Source organism: Cibotium barometz, chromosome 3 (genome assembly GCF_041138505.1).
Source record: "Cibotium barometz isolate CiBa-2024 chromosome 3, ASM4113850v1, whole genome shotgun sequence".
Lineage (NCBI taxonomy): Eukaryota > Viridiplantae > Streptophyta > Polypodiopsida > Cyatheales > Cibotiaceae > Cibotium > Cibotium barometz.
The window spans coordinates 21,623,245-21,642,988 of record NC_141048.1 but is presented as its reverse complement, the minus strand read 5'-3'; the positions used below and the strand labels follow the sequence as shown (position 1 = coordinate 21,642,988).

Genomic DNA, 19,744 nt, shown 5'->3' with positions numbered 1-19,744 from the left:
ACTTTTGCCCTTTGGCTTTACATCTTTGGCTTCATCTTTGTCTTTGTCTTTGCCTTTTCTCTTTTCCTTTTGATCATTTTTCCATTTGTAGCATTGCTTTTTGATGTGTCTCTTCTTGCCACAATAATGGCATTCCAAGTCCTTTTTGGAGCGAGACTTGCTCCTTCCCCGTTCTTGGCTTTTACCCCTTTGCTGGGATCTCCCACGTGCATTCATTGCATTGGACTTTCCAACAAAGTTGTTTTTCCTGTTCATCTCTTCTTGAAGAAGAGCACCCTCAACATCTGCATATGACAGCATAGCATTCGAATTGCTAGTGGCTGTCCTGAATGTGTCCCAACTCTCTGGCAAAGTGCATAACAGAAAAGTGGCTTTGAACTCATCGTCCATTGCCAACTTTTGATTTATAACTTGGCTGACAATACCATTAAACTCATTTAGATGGGCTGTCATAGACGCCCCTTCCTTCATCTGAAGACCTATGAGTTTCTTCAACCAATACACTTTGCTTGAGGCACTTTGCTGGGCATACAAGTCCTGCAATCTCTGCCACATTCCCCGAGCTGTCTTCTCTTCACGAATGCTGAAAAGTTAAGAGTCTGACACAGACAACATGATAGTAGATCTTGCCAGCTCATCCATATCTTCCCACTCTTCAGCAGTAAGAGAAGCGGGCTTTACACCCCTTTCTTTGATAGGCTTGTGCTTCTTCTTCTGGAGCAACACATTGTAGCACTGGGTTTGCCAAATATCATAGTTATGTGAGCCTTCAAGCTTCTTGATGTGAAGCAATGAAGAGCTCTCACCTGTGGTTGCCATAGCAATATGCAACCTGTCAATGCCTGACTCCCTGCAAAATGTGCAAACACTGCACCAATAGCACACAAAGTGCTCACAGTTGTTCTCCCAAGCTTTATCTCCCGATGCGGAAGCACAAATGCAACTCTACTCCCACTTTATGTGATGAAATCACCAAAATCTGGTTGCTACAGATTTAGGACAGCACCTTAAATGTGCTCTGTTTCCCTTCCAAAGTACTGTACAACAGTACTAAGTGCTCATCAATGATGTACCAAACTTGTACCGGCAAGTACAGCAACTGAAATTGAACCTTTTCCTCACTCAAATCAGTGTACAGCCATGCCAAAACTTGCACAAAGCTGTGCCAAATCTGTACCAGCAGGTACAGTAGCAATAAATGCTCTCCTGGCTGTCCAAATGAGTGAAGATCAGACTTTTACAGTCCCGAACACTGCATACAACAGTTCCGAACAGAAATTGGGCAAAAGCCCCTTGACTGCAAGCTGATTTCTGAGGATTCAAGGCATAAAAGTCTTGCCTGCTGCTTTGCCAAGCTTAACAAGCATAAAATCTTGAAAAGCCCCTTGATTTAAGATCAATTTCTGATCATACATGGTACATTGACACACATGAAGGCATCCAGAGTCTTCGCGATGCTTCCCCCTGGCCACATATACATCCAATACATGAAAGCCCCTTGATTTACAGGCACATTGAGTGCTTGTCAGGCATCAACACATTGCCCAAAGCATCAAATGCGATTGCCTTCATGCAAATCAATCCAATCGGCACAAAAGCCCCTTGATTTGCACTGCAATTTGCTGCAATTTTGCCCGAATGTGCGATTTCTCACATCATACAGCATGTATGAATGCTTAATTGCACAATTACATCAAAAGCCCCAAATTTTGACATCCAATTTCCTGCAAATTGATCCTGATTGTGACCAATGCCACCCAATTTTGCCAATTTCGCTCAAAAATTGAGCAATTCGGCACCTATACCTGCTCAATTAATGATTGTACCTGCTCAATTGCAAACCCCAAAAAAAATTGAGGCAAATACCTGGTAATTTCTGATTTTTCTTTTTGTTGCAGGAAAAGGGGTTGATGATTTTTGCTGTTGCAGAAAAGGGTTGATGCTGATGCAGAAAGGGGGGGGGGGGGGGGGGCACTTCTTGCTGATGTGCCTGCTGCTGCTGTGCAGGTACGGACGGCTAGGCAGCCCTCTGCGCTGCCAAATTGCTCAGTCCCAGACCCTGACCTGATCCTCATAAATGGAGACGCAGGGACTGAAGCAAAACGCTGCGAGAGCAACGAAGAGCAAGAGCAGCAGCGATGGCGTCGAACAAGCCATGAGAGAGACAGAGATCCCTTTGCTAATCCCGCAAAAATACACGGCCTGCTGAGAAAGCAGTTCGCATCCCGATTGAATTGAATTCAAATGCTGCAGGTTCGGACGGCTGGGCGGCCCTCTGCGCTGCCAAATTGCTCAGTCCCAGACCTCGACCTGATCCTCATAAATGGAGACGCAGGGGCTGAAGTAGAACGCTGCGAGAGCAACGAAGAGCAAGAGCAGCAGCGATGGCGTCGAACAAGCCATGAGAGAGACAGAGATCCCTTCGCTAATCCCGCAAAAATACACGGCCTGCTGAGAAAGCAGTTCGCATCCCAGATTGAATTGAATTCAAATGCTGCGAACCTGCAGCACGGCGCCCGAAGGCGATCACGTCCAGGCTTTGGCCGGAGCGCCTGACCGCCTGTAACGGCCGCCCGATTGCTGTGCGCTTAATAGCCTTACGCTACGTGTGTTTTCGCTACACGCGTTGCTGCACTTTTTGGACCAACGCCTCAACGCCACTTCACCACTTCGCGCAGGCCTCCTCCACGCTCACCGCACCAAAACCTGTTGAAATCTCTGTTGTGTGCACTCCAATGAAGCACAAAACCAAGTGCAATGGAGGAGCAAAGCTCCGCTGAATATCCTCCTCAAATCACGGCTGAAAATCAGCCCACAACACTCATGAAGAAGGCCTCTACCCCGTCGGCAACCGCGAGCTCTGATACCAGTTGAATGGGAGAGTTAGAATAGGGTTAGAGTTCATGTGGGAGACATACACAGAGAAACAAGGGAGAGAGAGAGAGAGAGAGAGAGTTGTGGGGATAAGTCAACTCACCAAGTGTGAGTGTGTGACTCCCCTATCACACATGTATATTGCACTAGTACACATAGTGCACTTAGTACATTAAAAGTACTAAGTGTACTATGTACTATAACTTATGGGCTTGTACACACTATAAGGGTGGGCATTATGCCTTTACCCCAACATCTGTCAGCGCCGCCTGTACCAATAGATGAACCTGCAGCAGCAGTCGTACTGCTGTACTTGCTGTCGTACAACTCTGTACGGCCTGCACACGTGGACTGTACGGGGCAGGTTTGCACAGAAAACAGCAGCAAACACCACAGCCAGCAGTCGACCAGCTTCTTTTCTCCTTCTCCACGCTTGTTACACGACTCTCCAAAAGCGAGAGAGAGAGAGAGGTGAGAGAGGCATGCAACTCCAAAAGTGGAGTGGCCTCTCTCTCCAAAAATGTCCTAGGGCCCCAACTTTAATAAACATTAAAGTTCCCTAGGGGCCACTAAGGCCTAGGGGCAACTTATAGATAAAACATTAAAATATTAATGTTCTAGTTCCCCCCTTCACACCTGGAGATGTCCACACATCATTATCTCTGTCCGGGCACCCCAAATGTGAATCATTTAATATTTTTGCTCAGCAACCACCATGCCCACACTTGTGCTGTTCCATTTTCACAGGGTCATGACATACCCCCCTCTTGAAAAATGGCAAGCGTCCTCGATTGCATTCTGGTGATACAACAAAATATTCAGAGTGAAATATACAATATGGCAAGATCAGCGTCCCAATCTCTCTAAGCCATGCGCATGTAACATCATTCACTGCAAACCAATGGCGTAGTAGTAGTCCAAGTTGTATACCACTGTGAACCATACACAACCACAACATCCAATGTGACTAGTACACATATATCATAGAAGTCCCATAAACAGATGTACTGTCAGCCATTAGTACCTTCGGGTGAGACAAAAACTGCACCAAGCGACCTCTAGATGTCATCTGAGCTTGTCTGTATCAAGGGAGTGGAGGTGCTACCCCCCTCTTGAGCATAAGGCAATGCTCCAGACCCATGCTCTGCTGAACCTGAATGAGCCACAACAAGAGTCGGCTCTAACTCAAAGACATCGAGATAAAGCTGCAAAACCTGAGATGAATCTGTTCGCATCCATCGGTGAATAGTTCTTAACTTCACAAGATAGCGACGGGAAACTTTACCTCGTACCTTTCTTTCCTTATGTGCCAGTATCTGCTCTGGAATCAGAACCTCATCAAGTTCCTCAACTTCCGGCTGAGCCTCATCTGATACATCCTCGGGCACATCCCCACGGAAAGGTCTAAGGAGACTCACGTGAAAAGCATTGTGAATCCTCCAGTGATCTGGTAGCTTCAAACGATAGGCTACCTCACCAATCTTTTCCAATACCTGAAAAGGCCCATAATAACGCATGCTCAACTTAGGGAATAAGCGCTCTTTACCCTTCATCTTCTGGAGTCTAGCCTTTTCAAAGCGCAAAAGAACCCAATCACCCAATGCAAACTCTAAAGCACGTCTGTGACGGTCTGGGGCTTTCTTTTGCTTTTGCTGAGTTTTCTGGAGTGCCAACTTAACTCTCCGATAAGCTTCATCCATGTTTTCCACATACTGATCAGCCTCAAATATCTTATCCTTTGTGTGCAAAATGGGTGGTACCTTCTTCCCTCCTTCCACAATCTCAAAAGGCGCCTTGCCTGTCGAGGTATGAACAGTGTTGTTATATGCAAACTCCACTAAAGGAAGATACTTTTCCCATTGTTGCTTGTGCTCTGACACATAACACTTGAGAAGATCTAGCACTGTAGAGTTAGCCTCTTCCGACTGACCATCTGTTTGTGGATGAAATGATGATGAAAACTTGAGAGTTGTACCCATGTTGTCAAACAACCCTCTCCAGAACAAACTCGTCATCCGTGGATCACGGTCACTAATGATAGACGTAGGCAAGCCATGATACTCGAAGATGTTCGCCATGAACAACTTCACCATATGATCCACTTTGATCGTCTTTCGCACGGGAATGAAATGGGCCTGCTTACTGAACCTGCATATGATAGTCCAAATGCCATCATTGCCCGTTTGTGTCCGTGGAAGATCAAATATAAAATCCATGGCAATGCTCTCCCAAGGTCTATCTGGAATAGGTAAAGGCTGTAGTAACCCTGGTGTCTTTTGACTGTCAAACTTTACCTTCTGACATACGATGCATTGCCTAACAAAGGCAGCAACATCTCTTCTCAAGGTTGGCCAATAAAAGAAAGTCTCCACTGCTTTTAGCGTGGCGTCAATACCTCTATGACCTGCATACGGTGGAGCATGACTTTCAATTATAACCTTGAGGCGCAATGGCCTGGTAACACACAGTCTGCCATGCATCAATAAAAACCTATCTCTAAGAGTATAATGTTCATGCCGCTGACCCTCAGACATCTGATCATACAACCTTTCAAAGTCCTCATCATGGGCATACTGCTCTTTCATTTCATCAAGCTCATGATGATAAGCAAGTGAAACTGCTGAGACCTGTGGCTTGCGTGACAAAGCATCTGCCACTACATTCTTTTTGCCTTCCACATGCACAATCTGGAAGTGAAACATAGACAAAAAGTTTGCCCAACGCATATGCTTCTTTGAAAGCTTAGTTTGCGTGAGGAAATAACGCAAGGTCTGATGATCTGTGTGCACAGTGAAATCAGCCCCAAGCAAATAGTGTTTCGAGGTAGAAAGAGCATGAATTACAGCCAACATCTCTTTCTCATAAACCTGTAAATGCTTCTCGGCATCTTGCAATATTCTACTCTCATAGGCTATCACATGTCCTTCTTGCATGAGAACTGCCCCATTGCTACTTCCACATGCATCACACTGGACAACAAAAGCCTTTCGGAGGTCCGGTAACACCAATACTCCAAATATACTCTGATAGGACACCACTTGCAGCTGTCCGTACAATCTGTATGTTCATCTATTGCTTGCATTAGAAGAATTTGCAGCAACTGAACCTGTCCGTGTCAGAAAACTGCTACTGTACTGTCCTGCACAGTACCCGCCTGCCCAGCTAACAACGACTGTACTGTTCCGTACAGTATCCACCTGCAGCCCCTAATCCGTACAGGTCAGAACCAGCCAGTAATCGCCTGGATCTGCAACTGCCTGCTCCACCTGTTCTCTGATCGCCGGCGCCGCCTGCAACCACAGCCGTCGCCTGCCCTGTACGGCCTGTACTGGCCACGTGGACTGTACGTCTGTACGGCCTGGTCAGCTCTCAGCCTCTGTCAGCGTCGCCTGTACCAGTAGATGAACCTGCAGCAGCCGTACTGCTGTACTTGTTGTCGTACAACTCTGTACGGCCTGCACACGTGGATTGTACGGACAAGTGTGCACAAAAAACAGCAGCAAAAACCACAGCCAGCAGACGACCAGCTTCTTTTCTCCTTCTCCACGCTTGAGCTTACACGACTCTCCAAAAGCAAGAGAGAGAGAGAGAGGTGAGAGAGGCATGCAACTCCAAAAGTGGAGTGGCCTCTCTCTCCAAAAATGTCCTAGGGTCCCAACTTTAATAAACATTAAATTTCCCTAGGGGCCACTAAGGCCTAGGGGCAACTTATAGATAAAACATTAAAATATTAATGTTCTAGTTCCCCCCTTCACACCTGGAGATGTCCACACATCATTATCTCTGTCCGGGCACCCCAAATGTGAATCATTTAATATTTTTGCTCAGCAACCACCATGCCCACACTTGTGCTGTTCCATTTTCATAGGGTCATGACACTCTGGACCTGGGATGTGGACTGGTTCATCCTAGAAGATTGGGTCTGTATCACATGGTTTACTAACAACTGTGCAGGTTGTTCTCTAGCGGGGTGAAACCGGCCTTCATAAATTTGACTGGCGGTGAAACAAACACTCGCACACAAAACACTTCAACACCTTTGAGAACCTGGAAAAGGAAAGCAAACAGGGGGAGCTAGAGTGCTCTTGCAAAAATTACACAGACACCGATTGGCCCCAAATCGCAGTGGCGCCCCTTGCGGTATTTCTTTACTTGATCAAATTTGAGTACAAAGTACAACTTGTAGAATCCTCCACCAACAGGATCCCTTATAGTTTCACCTAGGTCTTCCACACAAGCGCTTAGCAAGCCTTACCCCATGTCTTCTTCATCAAGAGCCATTCGCAAAGCCTTAACCCTTGATCTTTGTCTTCAAAAAGCCTTCAAGCTAAGTGTTCGAGGACCTCGTACACACTCAAGGCTCAAGACTTGCTAGCCGGCACCTCTCATGGCGCCCTTCGTCTCTTGTAACTTTACCTTAGATGTGTCCCATGATCCAAGTCCTTCCACTTGCTAGCCAAGGCACTTTTCGTAACACCCTTGCTCTCTTCGTTAGGAGAGCCTCACAGCTTTCACTTCACATAAGCCATGCTCAATAGAGACCTTGACTTTGGAGGGATTGATAGCGATCTCATGGCTGGTGTGGGTGCCTTCAGTCGAGGCACAGAAAGCGGTAGTGTCCTCAGAGGCGGTTTTATGTCCCGTAACAAAAAGGTGCTGCATGCGAGGGGGCGAAGGGTACCCGGTGAGCTTGTCCATAGGCCCGCTCCCATCCTGCTGGTCTAAGCCTGTCCGGTCTGGCCTGGGAGATGCCCCAGTGATGTGGCCTGCTCCATGCTGCAGAAAGCCGTTCGCCTGGCTGCTGCCACACACACAGCCGCCACCAGCATGTGGCCTGCTCAGCACCCGGCTGGTTCGCTGCTGTGTGCCCATCCCTTGCACTGCCTTCCCAAACCTGTGGTACGCCTGCTTTGACTTGCTTTTTGGCGACTGGCTGCTGCCGTGCACCCCTGTCATGTGCATCACAGATGCCATGGACATTTCCAGGGCTAGATCCAGAAGAGGCAAGCAGAAAAAGACTATGAACCAGTAGAGCCAGAAAATAGGAGCTTCAGGTGTGGCATCTGAGGTGAGCATGGAGCAGGACAAGTGGGGTCATGGAGGGAAGCAGTCGGCTGAAGCACATGAACCCAGACTAGAGCTGTCGGCTGCAAGGAAAGGAGGGATGTTGGCTGTCGGCTGACGTCAGCAGGAATGGTGGGCAGCATGCGCATCAAAGACAAGGACCAGCAGCAGTCGGACAGGGCAAAAAGGGGATTATTTGGACATGGAACTGGCCGGCCAGCAGTCGGCCAGCATAAAATGTCAAAAGCCCCATATAAAAAGGGCTCCTTGCTCCTTGTTTTAATCATTCCACCCACTAGGGGTGTGAGTCACTAGGGGTCCCATAGAGGGGACAGAATTTAGGGTTAGGAACCTTTTTATGAAGGCAGCCCATGGCTGCAAAGATCTGTACCTTTTTTGTACATAGTATATACTGAAATTCCAGCACTTCTCACTCTCTCTCTCTACTCTCTCTCTACCTGCGTTTTTGCATCAGGGTGCGTTTTTGCATCAGAAGGTCTTCAAGAGTGTTTAGGGCTGAAAGAAGACTACCCAGAGCTTCCGCGTGTTGCATTGGTATCAGAGCATCAGGCTCAGCAAAGCTAAACATTGATTCAGTCCCAGATGATGGTGTACAGGTCCAAGGTACAGGAAAGTACACGGATTCGAAGCCCAAGGCGGGAACACAGATCGGGAAGAACTCCCAGGAGGTGTGTTGGTGGTGTTCCACAGTGCCAGATAGGGATGGCAGTTCCGTGAGCCAGATGGGTTCTAAGGGAACGGTCCCAAGGGAGGTTGATCCTCCAAGGGTGATGTGAGAGTGCCAGACTCAGTTCCAGGAACGAAGACCAAGACGGTGTTCAGAGCTAGGGCAGGAATGGATTGTGGACTAGAGGAAGACCAGATGCATAGATCTTCATCAGAGACAGAGTGGTTTGGAGAACAGATCGGATTTTCAGAGAAAATGGTTTGCCAGGGATGGATGATGACAGAGGGACTTCGGAACAGGATTGGGATGATGACAGTCATCCAAGAGCAGGTTGGATTCCCGTCATCAAGTTTAGCAGAGGGGGATGTCATGTGCATCACAGATGCCATGGACATTTCCAGGGCTAGATCCAGAAGAGGCAAGCAGAAAAAGACTATGAACCAGTAGAGCCAGAAAATAGGAGCTTCAGGTGTGGCATCTGAGGTGAGCATGGAGCAGGACAAGTGGGGTCATGGAGGGAAGCAGTCGGCTGAAGCACATGAACCCAGACTAGAGCTGTCGGCTGCAAGGAAAGGAGGGATGTTGGCTGTCGGCTGACGTCAGCAGGAATGGTGGGCAGCATGCGCATCAAAGACAAGGACCAGCAGCAGTCGGACAGGGCAAAAAGGGGATTATTTGGACATGGAACTGGCCGACCAGCAGTCGGCCAGCATAAAATGTCAAAAGCCCCATATAAAAAGGGCTCCTTGCTCCTTGTTTTAATCATTCCACCCACTAGGGGTGTGAGTCACTAGGGGTCCCATAGAGGGGACAGAATTTAGGGTTAGGAACCTTTTTATGAAGGCAGCCCATGGCTGCAAAGATTTGTACCTTTTTTGTACATAGTATATACTGAAATTCCAGCACTTCTCACTCTCTCTCTCTACTCTCTCTCTACCTGCGTTTTTGCATCAGGGTGCGTTTTTGCATCAGAAGGTCTTCAAGAGTGTTTAGGGCTGAAAGAAGACTACCCAGAGCTTCCGCGTGTTACATTGGTATCAGAGCATCAGGCTCAGCAAAGCTAAACACTGATTCAGTCCCAGATGATGGTGTACAGGTCCAAGGTACAGGAAAGTACACGGATTCGAAGCCCAAGGCGGGAACACAGATCGGGAAGAACTCCCAGGAGGTGTGTTGGTGGTGTTCCACAGTGCCAGATAGGGATGGCAGTTCCGTGAGCCAGATGGGTTCTAAGGGAACGGTCCCAAGGGAGGTTGATCCTCCAAGGGTGATGTGAGAGTGCCAGACTCAGTTCCAGGAACGAAGACCAAGACGGTGTTCAGAGCTAGGGCAGGAATGGATTGTGGACTAGAGGAAGACCAGATGCATAGATCTTCATCAGAGACAGAGTGGTTTGGAGAACAGATCGGATTTTCAGAGAAAATGGTTTGCCAGGGATGGATGATGACAGAGGGACTTCGGAACAGGATTGGGATGATGACAGTCATCCAAGAGCAGGTTGGATTCCCGTCATCAAGTTTAGCAGAGGGGGATGTCATGTGCATCACAGATGCCATGGACATTTCCAGGGCTAGATCCAGAAGAGGCAAGCAGAAAAAGACTATGAACCAGTAGAGCCAGAAAATAGGAGCTTCAGGTGTGGCATCTGAGGTGAGCATGGAGCAGGACAAGTGGGGTCATGGAGGGAAGCAGTCGGCTGAAGCACATGAACCCAGACTAGAGCTGTCGGCTGCAAGGAAAGGAGGGATGTTGGCTGTCGGCTGACGTCAGCAGGAATGGTGGGCAGCATGCGCATCAAAGACAAGGACCAGCAGCAGTCGGACAGGGCAAAAAGGGGATTATTTGGACATGGAACTGGCCGACCAGCAGTCGGCCAGCATAAAATGTCAAAAGCCCCATATAAAAAGGGCTCCTTGCTCCTTGTTTTAATCATTCCACCCACTAGGGGTGTGAGTCACTAGGGGTCCCATAGAGGGGACAGAATTTAGGGTTAGGAACCTTTTTATGAAGGCAGCCCATGGCTGCAAAGATCTGTACCTTTTTTGTACATAGTATATACTGAAATTCCAGCACTTCTCACTCTCTCTCTCTACTCTCTCTCTACCTGCGTTTTTGCATCAGGGTGCGTTTTTGCATCAGAAGGTCTTCAAGAGTGTTTAGGGCTGAAAGAAGACTACCCAGAGCTTCCGCGTGTTACAACCCCCACCCGCGATGCCTTCTCTTAGCCCTTGCGACTGGTTACTGTTGTGCACCCCCAACCAACGCCTTGCTTTTCACCATGCTACCTCTCTCTTCTCGCCCGCGCCAACACCAAGGACATGGCCTTGTCTTGCCTACAGCGGTGCCTCGTTTGCTGTGTGCCAACGACCAGTGTTCGCTTGTGTTCTCTGGCGACCTTCTATCCATGGAGAAGCAATCGCATACTACCGTCAACTCCACCACCCTCCCCTTTTTAAGGAGGCGCCTCAAACATTCAGTAGAGAATGGGGCTGGAAAAACGCACTAAACGGAGTGGTTAAAGTAGAGAATGGGGCTCCAAATTGAAGAACATTCAGTAGAGAATGGGGCTGGAAAAACGCACTAAACGGAGTGGTTAAAGTTTAGAACGCACAAAATGTCTATGGTGTAAGCCATGGCATCTCTTTGGCTATTCTAGTTCTCTTGTTCAGTTAGGGGTTGTTTGCCAATTACTACGAGGGGATACGTCATTTAGCAGAGCAATACTTTGGAGTGGTACATGGCAATGACTTTTAAACGGGCATACATGCGTGCAAATAGCATTCAAGTTTATTTGTCGTCTGATGGGCATAATATCATGTATGCCATCATTCCATCTTTGTCAATGACAAGCATTATTTCAGTGCAGACAAGGGGTTTGAGAAGTAGATATCTTGCACCTTAATGTGGCTGGATGTGTAACGTGTTAGTACCTCTGTATATGGGGTTGTTGGCGGGTGAACAGGTCCCACAGTTCACGGCTGCCAAAACGGATGCTGACCAGATGCACCAAATAACTGACGCACCATGAGCCGACGGTCTTGCATTCCGGATAAGAGAAGTAGTTCAAAAGAGAAGGAAGCTTCAAGTGGATAGGAACTCTATTTTTAAAATCTTTGAGGAAGGAGAATGAGATGGGCAGGGCCATACAAAATCTCGAGGAAGCTGGGTACAAGAACATTCGAATTAGAAAGTCTAGATGGCAAAAGACTGTCAAAGTCAGTCAATGGCTATAGGCTAAAGCCGTACCATGGACTTGTTCCAAAAAAGCGTCTCGGGAAACCGGATCCGGAAGATAAAGATCCAGACCAAGAGGTAGTCCAGATCTTGAATGATGTGCTATCTTATGATAGATGTAATCATGGAAAAGGAAGAGCCAGTTGTGGGGTTGGCGATGCCAATAATGCCAAAGGAAATAACCATAAATAGTATGCATAGGGAAAAGGGTAAATGTGCACCCCTACCCCCTCATAATATCTATTTTTGCATAGAAATCCTCCAAAAGCTGAAGATTGTGCTCAATCATGAGGATGTTTGCGGTGCATGGCTAAGTCATCAAAAAGTGCACCTAGAGCCAATGGTCCCATTAGTGACTGCATCCCCTTCTTGAGCTGGGAAAATTGCCATGTGCCTTACACTGTGACTTTGAGCCTATTGAGCACCGCTAATCTCTACAATTGTGCTTTTTGTGTCCCCTGATCTCTATCATCAACCAACCAAATCAACCTTTTTAGCAAGATGGTGGAATTTGAAAACTTGAGGTTTGTTGTCTCCAAAGAAGCAAGAAAGCACGCAGAATGGGGGGGTAGGCCTCAAAGAGTTTGTGGAGCTGCCGTGGGAGGAATTGTTGCTTAATTTGTGTGCAGAAAGGCAGCTGGCCAAGTTACAGAAATCAAACATTATAAAACTGCCATTTGGTAAGAAAGTGAAGTTTTTGCCAGCTTATGTAGCAGAGGTATTCAGGCTCCCTATACAGAAGAGATTGGAATCAATCCGGTGGAGGAGGATCTCATCCAGCCGTTCAGGCCATTGGAAGAGCCAAAGTACAAGATCATAGGCAGCCTGGACGAGGACAGACAGAAACCGTGTAATTACATCACGCAAGGTGAAGGTTCGTATTGGGCTCCGTATCGAGGTTTGGCAACACTTAAACACCTGTGATTCTTACGACAGCTCAAGACAATAGACGAAACTGAAAATAGATAATGCTCTGTACACCACATTGGGGCCGGAATCCCGGGCTGACCCTCCCCTCAATACCAAGTGTATTATTGGAGTATTTTATTGATACAATGTTCCATGGGCTGTTAAACCAGACTTGCCATAACTGCACCAAAAATGAATACAGATACCAAACAAGTAATCGGAGAAGAGCTCCCTTCGTTGTCAATGCCCCTCGAGAAATCTTCCCGCCCTTAACTGGAGTAAATAGTCATGATACTCGTTTTCGGGTCCACACACGATGCTGGTGTGCCCGTACTGGCGCCCAGAACACCAGATGAGAAGACCGGTCTTGGACACATCCCAGTCAGCAGACGAAGAAGAGAATATGAGCCAAGGTACAATACAAGAACAAAGATAGAATTTGCATCTGGCAGCGTTAATGTACCAGCTTACTCAAGTGAGAACGATGGGACTGGACTTGATTAATTCCAGATGTGCACCAGTTCTAGAAAATTTTTCTCCGAAGTCTTCAAGAACCAAAAGAAGGGTTCGACTGCTACCACAGTGTCCACCAGGTGTGCTAGGTGTTGGCGGGTGAACAGGTCCCATAATTCACTGCTAGTGGATGTTGACTGGACTCACCAAATCGAGCCGGCGGTCTTGCATCCTAACAACCTTTTACAATGGGTAGTACCTGGATAAGAGAAGAGGGACAAAAGAGGCCGGGACATGGGATGGTAACAGAGGTTTTTTGATTTTAAGCAAGGGTACTAGGTTGAGAGAAGGGCATACTGCCAGTTTGTAATGAGGAGAGTCTTGTAAAAGGCTCTGGCCACTCTGGACTAACCTGCAGCCAGTCTCCAATGAATACAAACATGTGTTGGGCGAGTCTTGATCGGACAGCGACAGGGGTACTAAGAAGTTTATTAAACTTCAATTGTCCAGTAACAACAGCAGCTTCTGAAATCAGGGTCGGTTTTTGCATGAACTCCTCCCCCGCCTTGTGAGGGACTGAGATGGCTTAAGGGACAGCATCCAAAATGGTTCATGTTTACACCAACACAAGTTGGGAAGACGAAACTGATATAGAGCTCACACATATATAAGCTATTGGCTTCTTCCTCTCAAGGAGGACAGGAGACATAGAAGATGGATGTGACTTGGTATGGACATGATTTGAGGTGACATAAACTTCAAAATATCTTTTAGAAGCTTGCTAATCAATATTCACTAGCATGAATATCACTTTGAATTATGGAGGAGGAGATTGTTGCCTCTAAGCCCATCCCCCGACTTGCCATGATCACATTTCCCTTACCTACTTACACGTAAGATGATTCCCGATTGTGATATGGAGTCGTACAGTAAAGATTTGAACTCTTACAGTAATAAACTCAATACCCATGTTCAGTAGCTATGTCTACCCCTTGGCTCCTTCTGGCCTGGTTCATTTTTTAACAGCTCTACAGATATGTAATTGTATTTGCAGCCTTCAAGGTTGAAGGTTCAAACCAGATGGTTTTAGCTTTGATTCCAAGGATTTCCAACTTCCAAGTAATGAGCGTTGGAAAGGTACATGGGTCATGGAATTTTTTTTTGTGGAGGTTACATGAGTATTGCATCAGCTCACAAAGTCACCTTCTAAATTTGGTCCAGGAGGATAGTACAAGAAAATTCCGACCTTTATTTTTTCGACATGGTTTTGCAAGTACAGGAATAAACCAAATTGTATGATAGCCGGCAAGTTATGATTTCAATGTCGTCTCAATAAAGTGAGGTTTCCTTGCCTTGGCTTTTGTCTACACACATTTAAGTGTGGCGTTAGCTTGTGTCAACACTTTTATTCGTACCCTTGACCAAGGATCAAATTTTGATCCAGCATTGGTAAGGTCTCTGGCCTTGATGATAAATTAATCATAGGACACAGAAAGGAGCTATGGCCACAAAGCCATTGTGTAGTAAGTAAGAAGAGGGAAGTGGGTTTTTTGTTATGAATCTATACTGGCTTCTCCTTTTATTTGTTGCCTTGTTTTGTCATGTTTGCAGGTGGTGACATATGGGTGGTTGTGTCTTCACCTTGAGAAGTCTTGACAGTGGATCTGGCTTTCCATGACCCCGACCCAGAAATAAGACTCTAGCAGCTGTATTTCCTTTTGTATCGCAAAGTTCATTTTCTTGAGTATGTTCCTCATGAAGGTGTCCATAGGGTGAACTGAGTCGCAGGGCCCAGGTTGGAGTTGGGAAGCGTTGGTCTGAGCAGCCGAGGCCAAGGACAGCTAGTTTTGGTGATCCAGAGCAGTAAATAAAAGTGCTGTAGTGTTTTTGAGGAGCAACAAAAGGACATCTTCTAAAGAAGATTGCTCAGCGGCATTGCTTGGAGTTTTGTTTGTGGGTGTTGTTGGTACTGACAAGGCCAGGACCGATGCTAGACTTCAAGGTGGACGCAAGGTGGTCTTCCAGCTTTTTGGCCAATCAGTTCCTTGGTGGAGGTTGCACTGGAATTTTGTGTGTATTCTTTTTTGTCCACTGTATAGCTGAGGACAGCTGTACTTTTAGTGGGGGAGAATGTCACCCACCTGCAAGTACAAGGGAGGCAGCAGCCAAGGCTTGTGTGGGCAACATCATGGACTACATACAGCCAAGTCTTGTGTGGTCAACCGTGGGCAACCCACAGGGAAGTTTTGGACAGCCTAAGCATGTGCAGACCAGTGTGGCCAAGGGTTGGGCACATTTATAGCCTGGTATAAACATGCTAAGTGATTTTTATGACATATTTTTATGGCTTGCAAAAGGCAACCTCAATCCTCCATTGAGATCATCAATTAATTTGCATCTTGAGAGATCTTCAAGCAGGCCAATAAGGTGATTGGAAGAGCAGGAGGACGGTCTGGCAGCCAGCGTTTGCATTTGAATTGGGAAGTTTACTTGCAACTTGGGTTGAGATAAGCAGGGCTTAATCTATTCTTTGTGCATTGACAATCAATTTCACACACACATACATACATACATACATACATACATACATACATACATACATACATATATATATATATATATATATATATATATATATATATATATATATATATATATATATATATATAGTGGCTATGGACCTTTTTTAAGTTTTGTTTATATATAACTCAATTTCGACATTAAGCAATACACGTTCAGTCCCTTGCAATAGAATACTTGTGATCTCTCCCGCTTTTCTACTCTCTTGTTTGCTTGTGTTTTGTTGGATTCTTGCAAAGCGTGATGGTTTGCTCGCATGATCAGGTTTGAGTGCTCCTTTTCTTGAGCTTCTTCGCCCTTGCATGCTTACAAGCAAGGGAGAAGCCTACACTCAAATCTATTCATGCAAGCAAACAATCAAGCATGCAAGAACTTAACAAAACACAAGCAAACAAGAGAGTAGAGAAGAGGGAGAGCTTACAAGTATTCTATTACAAGGGAATGAATGTGTATTGCTTAATGTCAAACGACCTATATACAAATGACTAGCTTTCACACTAGGCTAGACAAAACTTAAAAAAGGTCCATGGCAACTAGTGCTAGTCTTAAGCAATTAATATATATATATATATATATATATATTATATACTTGCTTAAGATTAGCACTAGTGGCAATGGACCTTTTTTAAGTTTTGTTCATATATAAGTCAATTTTGACATTAAGCAATACACGTTTAGTTCCTTGCAATAGAATACTTGTGATCTCTCCCTCTTTTCTACTCTCTTGTTTGCTTGTGTTTTGTTGGATTCTTGCAAGCATGATGGTTTGCTTGCATGAACAGGTTTGAGTGCTCCTTTGCTTGAGCTTCTTTGCCCTTGCATGCTTAAGCTCAAGCAAGGGAGAAGCCTACCGTCAAACCTATTCAGACAAGCAAACAATCAAGCATGCAATAACTTAACAGAACACAAGCAAACAAGAGAGTAGAGAAGAGGGAGGGCTTACAAGAATTCTATTACAAGGGAATGAATGTGTATTGCTTAATGTCAAACGACCTATATACAAATGACTAGCTTTCACACTAGGCTGGACAAAACTTAAAAAAGGTCCATGGCCACTAGTGCTAGTCTTAAGCAATTATTATATATATATATATATATATATATATATATATATATATAGAGAGAGAGAGAGAGAGAGAGAGAGAGAGAGAGAGAGAGAGAGAGAGGTTAGATGAGGATTGTTAGTGTGTGTTTGTGTTTGTTTGTTTTGTGCTGCAAAGTTATCACTGATAACACAATCGAAGCAGTACTAGTCTTACAATGAGCTACATACACATCGTATTAGCTATCCCAACTGATTACTGGGTCTGTTACAGTACCAAGGGTCAGCCAAATACACACTGCTGGTCCAAGAATTGATAGTACTACATGCGAGGAATATCTTCACAATAATGTGGCACAACCTTGGCCACAAGGGCTGGTCAACAACACCGTACAGCATTGGCCTACTTGCAACCAAGGTTCGTGTTTGTTGGTCCACAATCTGCTTTGCAAATCCAAGAGCCAAAACCAGCAAGCTATTTCTACTTGCTGCAAAGTGCGGTCATAACTGAGTATAAGCTAGAGTAAGAAACAAAACAGCGAAGTACCAATATCTAAATTCTACTATGCATGCATTTGTAAGAGCACTCTGTCATGCAACCAATAAAAGATGCACTGCAATGCATGTTGGAAGGGGGAAGTATTACAGAGGCTGAATGTCTGAGCACATGCAACAAGTCTTAGAGTAACAGAAATATATGCAAATACTATGAGTTTGCTAACTTGAGAGGAGCAAGAGAGAAGGTGCAAACTACAATAAGGGATCAAGAGGAAAGCCACCCCTGCACAAATAGGCATGGTATGTACATTAGGGATCAAAGACAAAGGAAGAGGGGGGTTGTACTAGCCAAATAGGGTGTTGAAAATGCTCGTATTCCCCCTGCTGACTGTAGAGAAGAAGAGTTGTGACTGCTATGAGACTTCAAGAAGTCTTTCTGCTGTGTTTACCATGCATTTTGAAGTTGCCAGGCTTATAATACAAAAGAACTGTGCTGGTTTGTCTGTTATGTGCTTCTAGTGGAAGCACTTCAATTTTGTGTCTTGATTAAGGGCAAGCTGAGCCTGTAATTATATAATGTGGGGTTTCTTTTCTCTGCTAGTCTTTTTTGCATAATTACTTTTTTTTAAAAACTTCACAAGATATTGGATGATTGATCACTCACATTTTTGTGCCTTGAATAGGCGAGCAAGGTTTTGGTTCAGAAGGTCTCAAATTTCAAGCAGGTAGTAGCCAGGGTCCCTGTCCAGTCAACATGCTGATCAATACTGAAGACCAGGAGGTTTGGAATGGCTTGGGTTTTTTTGGAAGTGATTCTCGCAGAAGATTATTAGTGGGGGAATCTTCCCAAATGGCAGTGATGCAAAGTGTACAAAGAATAAAACGACAGAACTGTGGAAATACAGTGCAAGGGCACCACAATCTGATCTTTGGAAGCAGGGACCAGATAGCTTCTGGGTCCAATGTAACAAATGTGGAAGCTGAAGGCAACATAAGGCACTACCCTGGGCCAATGTTTGCTGGGTCCCATGGCGTGACAGATCAAGGTAACAGGATCTGGACGAATGTCAGAAATTTTCAAACTGGATCTGCTGAAGCTGGAAGCACCAACTCCTCTGTGTTTTCATGCAATGACGAAAGTGTTTTAATGGAAAGTTGTTGGAGTGCAAGGTTACCAGGTTCTGAAGGGGAAATTCCACAGTTGCCAGATCGTGGTTGTATGGGGAGTTTAATAAGAAACCCTCACCCACACTTAGGTTATGGAAGCAGGAGCTCTTGTAAAAGGAAAAGCACTATGGACGGTGCCACAGAGTCCGTGGGGTCACTAACTTTTAGACCTTCATCAGGACGAGGAGAGACTGATTTTTCCAGGTTTACTGAAGGACCTGGGACGAGCAGGTCTGACACTGCGAATCCAATGTCTGCTGATTCTATTTCTACTTCTATGATCCCTGTTTGGGATGAACCACATTATCCTAGACACAGCAGTGTTGTGTATCAATCCTTGAGGGCCAATTCGGTGCATTATCCACAAAGTGGAAGCTCCAACAGGTACCGTGGCAGGCACTTACTTGGGCCACGAGAACTCTATCAGTCTCCCTCTATCATACTGAATAGCAGTGTATTATCAGCTACTTTGCCATCTCAGACATGGATGACTAGAGGAATGCTGATAAATGAGCACATGGCAGAATCAACAGGGAACATTGATATTGGTCTTCCTGAGACCTCATCATTTAGTCAAAGAAACGGCTCTTCTGATGCTATCACTTGGTGTAGAAACAATAGCTTTCTAGGAGTAAGCTCCAATCACCCATGTGTTGTCAGAACATCTAGGAATTTTAACTCTGGTACCTATGTGGGGAATCATGCAATGCATCACTCGAATGGAGCTATTGGAATTCCTGCTGCTGACTGTAGGATGCAAAACACACTTGAACCTCCAAGCAGGGTCATATCTGGCACGACAAGTAGATCTCTCCCTTTTAGAGAGTCTTCTTTATATGCCTTTCATCTGGCACCCAACCCTTATCCGTATCCAGGCTCAGTTGCCTCACAGTTGTCTGCACATTCTCCACCTGTACCATTGAGCAGACGTAATGGTTTTCACTCTCAAGGAGGCCTGTTCTCATTTCCTCCTGCATCATGTGTGACTACAAGCAATATGATTCTCAGGCCTCAAGCAGTATTTGGAAATACTTATCCATTATTTGCAACCATGCATGGATCAACCGAATCTCGTGAAGGTGGTCGAACAACACCAATGCAAAATCTTTATCTCACGCCTTTCCGGGGACTACAAGTTCTGCCAGCAGAGGGAGTAAGCCATCAACAGTTTGCATCTCATGTAAGTAATCTTTCTCGCGTGCCTATAATATTTATTGAAGGCCTCTTCTGAGATT

At 45.7% G+C, this 19,744-nt stretch overlaps 1 pseudogene across 1 annotated transcript in view; it reads left to right on the top strand.

Annotated features, from left to right (window-relative positions):
• The window catches only part of LOC147639833 (uncharacterized), a 50,769-nt pseudogene that overhangs the window by 21,236 nt on the left and 9,789 nt on the right, over positions 1-19,744 (top strand). Inside the window, exons 2-3 of the transcript XR_015262058.1 lie at positions 17,119-17,262; positions 18,026-19,689. The product of XR_015262058.1 is annotated as an uncharacterized LOC147639833 (transcript). The remainder of the gene's footprint in view (positions 1-17,118; positions 17,263-18,025; positions 19,690-19,744) is intronic.